Raw genomic sequence first — 6,936 nt, forward strand, 5'->3', positions numbered from 1 at the left:
AATGTGGGAATTAGAATGGAAAAAGGAAAAAGCTGAAAAAGAAAGGAAGGAACTCCTCAACAAAAAGAAAACCAAAGAAAAGGAACAAGCAATGTATGCAGCCTGGGGAACAGGTTCTTCGGACATGTATGAAGATGTTGAAGACCTTGCCTTGATGGCGATAGAAGAATCAGACGCTGAACTTGAATCAGATTCTGAAGAAACTGAGGTAAACTTTCTCAATCTAAAAGATAAGCTAGCAAAGTTCTCAAAGAAAAAGCTTTCACTCCTATTGCTTACATCCATAGACACAATTCAAGAACTTGTGAACACCAAGAGCCAACTACTTGCTTCCCTATCTAGCTTAAAGTTTGAGCATATTGATCTCAATAAGAACAAACTCGACCTACAAGATAAAATCAAGCAACTTGAAACCCAAAATCTGGAACTAAGAACTAAGAATTCAAAATTAAAAGTTCTTGGCAAAGGAAAAGAGGGTGAGCTGCCTGACCAAAAGCTTGAGGTTGACAAACTCAAAAACACTTTAAAGCTAGAAAAAGAAAACTGTAAAAGGATAAATCTTGAATTGACTAGAGTAAGAAGTGATCTGGAAAGAGCAAACAAATGGACAAAATCCTCTATGATAGTAACTCATCTAGGGAACAACAATAGGAACATCAAAACCGGAATAGGATATGAACAGCCCATAAAAGGAAATCCTACGTTTTGTATTGTTTGTGGTAACTCTGGTCATTCTAAACAATATTGTCCCAAATACAAAATTGCCACTGAAGAAGACAACCCAACAAAAACCTATAGAACTGTTCAGAGGAACAGGTACATACCCAGAAAAAACAGTCTGCCCAACTGGGCTCGTAGAAATCTGATTCACCCTTTTGATCAAAACAAAGAACCCAAGCTAATCTGGGTTCCTAAATCCAACCTCTAATTTTTCAGGAAGAAGTGAGAGAAAGCAAGCAGCAGTGGTACATGGACAGTGCTTGCTCAAGACACATGACAGGGAATAAGACATTGTTTCTCTCACTAGAAGAAGGAAAAGGAGGTATGGTTGCTTTTGGTGGTGGAAAAAAGGGTCAAATCAAAGGTTGTGGGAAGATTGGAAGAACTGATGAACATTCAATTGATAAAGTATACTATGTGGAAGGACTTAGACACAATTTACTCAGCATATCTCAGTTGTGTGATAAAGGTAACAAGGTAATCTTTCGATCCACTGGTGTTGAAGTAATCAATCTAAACACACAAAAATTAGTGTTAACAGGAAAAAGAGATAAACATGTCTACACTGTAGACACCTCAACTATCTCTGACACAAATCTAGTGTGTTTAAGCGTGTTGGAAAAAGATCCCTTGTTATGGCATAAACGGTTGGGTCATGCTAGCCAAGTTCAATTAAACAAACTTATCACCAAGGATTTAGTTATAGGACTGCCTAAAAATAAATTCAAGGAGGATAAGGTTTGTGAAGCATGTACTCTAGGAAAACAGATAAAGTCATCATTTAAGTCCAAACAGATGGTAAGCTCAACTTGTTCCTTAGAACTAATTCACATGGATTTATGTGGGCCAATGAGGGTTCAAAGTAGAGGGGGAAAAAGATATGTGTTTGTCTTAGTAGATGATTACACTAGGTACACCTGGACACTATTCCTTGCAGCAAAAGATGATGCATTTGAAGCTTTCTGTTCACTAATGAGAAAAATTCAAAGAAAATATGGGAAACAACTAAAGGCAATCAGATCAGATCATGGAACTGAATTTGAAAATTCAAAGTTTGCACAATATTGTGACCATCATGGGGTTGATCATAACTTCTCTGCCCCTAGAACACCTCAGCAAAACGGTGTGGTGGAGAGAAAGAACAGAACTCTTCAAGAAATGGCTAGAACTATGATGATTGCAAGCAAAATTGCAAACCAATTCTGGGCAGAAGCAATAAACACTGCTTGCTACACCATAAATCGTTGCATGACCAGACCCTTGTTAGAAAAAACTCCATATGAATTATTGAAAGAGAGAAAGCCCAACATCTCTCATCTTAGAGTGTTTGGATGCAAGTGCTTCATTCATAACAATGGAAAAAATCTGCTTGGGAAATTCGATGCTAGAAGTGACAATGGAATTTTTCTTGGATATTCCACACATAGTAAAGCCTATAGGGTACTCAACAAAAGAACTATGTGTGTCGAAGAGAGTGTTCATGTTATCTTCGATGAAAGCAGCACTATGTCAAAAGAAGATGTGTTGTTCAGTAACACATCAGCTGAAGAACATGCTGTCTCTGAACAGGAACAGGTCCAAGAAACTGGTTCCTCTGACACAACAAACAGAGAAGAAACTGAAACTCAAGTGAATTCTGATGAAAGAGTTGATACAGATGAAAATCAGTCAGATGATAATGAAGAACAAGAAAGATCAACTCCTATCCTAAAAGAGTACAAATACCAAGGATCACACCCATTGGAAAATCTGCTCACTGATCTTTCTTCAGGAATTACCACTCGATCAAGAATGAAGAATCACTACGCGCATAGTGCATTCCTATCCATGGTAGAACCAAAGAAAATAAGTGAAGCTCTTCAAGATGCAGATTGGATTATAGCCATGGAAGAAGAATTACATCAATTTGAAAGAAGTAAAGTATGGCATCTAGTACCTAAGCCCTCAAACAGAACTATAATTGGAACAAAATGGGTGTTTAGGAACAAGTTAGATGAACATGGTACCATAATCAGAAACAAAGCTAGGTTGGTTGTTCAGGGATATAATCAAGAAGAAGGGATAGATTATGATGAAACTTTTGCACCCGTGGCAAGAATAGAAGCAATCAGATTGCTTATAGCTTTCGCATCTCACATGGAGTTCACATTGTATCAGATGGATGTCAAAAGTGCTTTTTTGAATGGGCTATTACAAGAAGAAGTTTTTGTTAAACAACCCCCTGGCTTCGAGAATAATGACTTCCCTGATCATGTCTATAAGCTTGACAAAGCTCTCTACGGGTTAAAACAAGCTCCAAGGGCATGGTATGATAGATTGTCAAAATTCCTTTTAAGTCATGGATATTCAAGAGGTAAAATTGACAATACACTCTTCTTCAAGAATAAAGAAAAGGGTCTCCTGATCGTGCAAATCTATGTTGATGATATCATATTTGGAGCTACAAATAAGAGTCTCACACAAGAATTTGCAAATCTTATGAGCAATGAGTTTGAAATGAGTATGATGGGTGAATTAAACTACTTCCTTGGGCTTCAAATAAAACAAACACCTGGAGGTACATGGATTCATCAGCAAAAATATGTCAAAGAATTGCTTAAGAGGTTTAAAATGGACGAAGCCAAACCAATTGATACTCCTATAGCCCCTGCCACTAAGTTGGACCTTGAAGGAACAGGTTCTGATGTTGAACAAAAACTGTATAGAGGCATGATTGGCTCACTCTTGTATCTTACTGCTAGTCGACCTGATATTGTGTTTAGTGTAGGATTATGTGCTCGCTTTCAAACTAATCCTAAAGAATCACATATTCAAGCAGTCAAGAGAATCTTCAGATATCTAAAAGGAACCTCTGATTTAGGACTATGGTACCCAAAAGGAAGCAACTTTGATTTAGTTGGGTATGCGGATGCTGACTATGCTGGATACTTGGGTGATAGAAAAAGCACTACAGGAATGGCTCACTTTCTAGGATCGTGTCTCATCTCATGGGGATCAAAGAAACAAAACTCAGTTGCACTATCCACTGCTGAGGCTGAGTACGTAGCAGCTGCGTCATGTTGCGCCCAACTTCTGTGGATTAAGCAACAACTTAGTGATTTCGGTCTCAAAATTGAACAGGTTCCAATTTTCTGCGATAATACTAGTGCAATCAACATTGCAAAAAATCCGGTACAACATAAGAGAACTAAACACATTGACATTCGTCATCACTTTCTTAGAGATAATGTGGAAAAGGGTTTAATCTCTATGAACTTTTGTACTACGGAAGAACAAATCGCGGACATTTTTACAAAGGCATTAGCAAGGGAACACTTTGAAAGGAACAGGTTGGAGCTAGGAATGATGAAGATAAACTAAGCAAATAGAAGCTGAAGGAATTGGACTCTCAAAATCATCTTTGCATGCTTAAAAGGTATGTCTACTCTTCTTAACTAAGATAGACTAAAATTATAAGACAAATGCATTGGGTTCCGTTCCTTAATTAATTGAAAAAAAAAACCCATCATAAATTAAAACCGCCAAATCAAAATCTGCACAGAACCTTTTAAATCATACCTGTTCCAATTCTCAGAAAAACCCTTACACTTCCCTATAATTTTCTCTCAACAGTCATTCCTATCTCTCCTTCTTCTCCGAATTGTTCCCATTTTCTCTCAAACTTTAACAATCCACAAAGCTACACTTTGATGAGAAAAATGGCTTTTTCTTCAAATATCTCACTAGCAATAATTCCCTTTGATACTCAAGAAAGCCTACATGCCTTACCCGCGGTTCTTTACATTGATTTGAACGGCATAACCCGATGTTCTCTTATGGAAGATGCATCAGTTCAGGGGGAAGAGAGAGGTCAAGGGTTGGAGAAAGGAAATACGAGTGCACTAAGTGAGGGGGAACACATGTCTTTGTCACAGAACTGGGAAAACTGCTCCGATGATGAAAATGTCACCTTATTTGAAATGCTTTCCCAAATCCGAACTCGTTCCAAACGAAGTTCGTCTTCTTGTAAGCCTCCTGCTACGTCTCTCCCGGAAATTCAAGAAAATTCTACCTCTTTTCTACCAGCAAAGGAACCAGTACGAGTAACTAGATTTGTACAACGTACTAGGGATGCAGAAATTTTGGCTCAGTCTGCTAAGAAAATTCGCACAAGAAAACGTAAGTCTCCATCATCCTTAACCTTTGTCACAGATACAGTGAATAGTCAGAAAAAGAAAAAAATTTCATCCAAATCAAAATATCATGATTCAGATGATAGTGGTACCTCTGCGAGAGTCTTAGCTTTTAAGAAGAGAAGTGTGATTAGGGGGAGAGTAATCTCTGGTTTTGGGGGTGGTGAGATGGATGAGTTAGTAATTATTTTACAAGATCAAGGATGGACAGAACTGATGCTCCAAGGATCCTTTAGGCGTAAGATGGGTAAAGTAGAAACCAGAGAATTTTATATCAATGCAACAGGAACTGCATCGTCAATTACTAGTACAGTCTGTGGTATTACTTTTACTCTTACTGCTGAGTCTCTGTCTTCAATACTAAGGATACCTAATAGGGGATGGGGTCACTATGTCAAGAAAGATTGGCCTCCTTTAGAGGGTAATACCTCTCAACTTGACATATGTAGGCGATTCTCAAATGATCCTACTCTTTCAGAATATTCTAGTGTTGACAAGGGATGTATGTTACCTTTACATCAGATGCTGTTTAATGTAGTTCACAAAATTCTTCTTCCAAGAAAGCAAAAAAGGACTGAAGCATGTTACTTGGATCTCACACTTATGGACTTACTATTGTCTAGGACTCAAATAAACTTGCCGATCCTAATCATGAGTCACATACATAGTTTGTCCAAGGTTGATAAAAAGCAAAGGGGTTTGGCTTATGGATTTTGGTTAGGACAAGTATTTGAACATTTTGGTGTGCCTGTAAAGAAGTGGCAGATTCAAACCATTTCTGATGTCATGGGGAAGGTGGACTACATGAACATGCCTGGTACGCCTAAAAGGGTTGATGTGAAAACTCAACGGTTGAGGGCTTCTCTTACTGCTGTAGAAAAGGAGATGGAAGCACTAAAAAGGGCTCATTCAGTAGAGATGGAACAGGTTCAGATGGCTCATAAATTGGAACGTGAGGAATTAATTGCTGAAAACTGCAGGATTAAGGAAGAACTAACTCAGACTCAGGCTGCGTTACATCAAGAAAGAGAAGTGAACTCTGGGCATCTACAAAGTATCATGGGGTTGCTAACCAAGGGATCTTCAAACTCTTCCACCTCTATCGCACCCTCTGTTTAATCAAAATCCTCATATATGCATTATCTTAAAATTTTTGTTCTTGACTAGTTAAAGACTGAAGTAGACATTACTATTTTTGTATGAATTTTGGGTTTGATGTCTAACTCTTGATGTCACTAATGAATTTGTCTAATGCTCTATTCTAGTATGCATATGTACCTTGGTTTTCAATGTTTTTTTTGGCTAATGGCAAAAGGGGGAAGCAACCTGCAGACTTGTATATCGATGATATAAAAGTGCTCTATATGTGCTCTGTGTTTATTGATTTGTATATCGATGATATAAAAATGCTCTATATGTGCTCTGTGTTTATTGATGTATTGTGTACCTATTCAAAATGCAAGCTGATTATTTGCCATAGTCAAAAAGGGGGAATTTGTTAAATCTTGAGATTTTGAATATGGCAAAAGTGAATTGAACAGGTAGTGCAACATGTTCCAGTGAAATATTGCAGGTATTGCAGCAGGTATGCAAGTGGCGGCATATGTGTTATATATGGAAACTTATATGTACGTCTTTGTTTATAGTAGTTTACTTGGTTAAGGAAAACTATTAAAAACAAATTTGAGTACAATAAGGTTTCGAGAAAAAGAGTTAGTAGAAGTCAACAAGGATTTGTAGAAGACAAATACAAGTTGATTTGTACAAGGATTGGCTGAATTTCTGGTTTATAAATAGAGAGCTATTTTGATCAGAAAAACTTGCGCACCTACAAAGAGAGAACTTCAAAACACGATCAAGAGGGTTGAGAGAGTTTTGTTAAAATCTTTTGAGTGCTGCGAGTTGAGTGTTAAAGTTGTACGATTGTATTCAAGAGTTTTGTTTACAATCTAGGTAGTAGATTTGCTTGACAAGGTATAGTACTTGAAAAGCATTGAAAAGATAGAAAACTAGGGAGTAGTTTTTGTCTTGTTTAGAAGGAGTT

The sequence above is a fragment of the Solanum pennellii genome, chromosome 1, assembly GCF_001406875.1.
Source record: "Solanum pennellii chromosome 1, SPENNV200".
Taxonomy (NCBI): Eukaryota; Viridiplantae; Streptophyta; class Magnoliopsida; order Solanales; family Solanaceae; genus Solanum; species Solanum pennellii.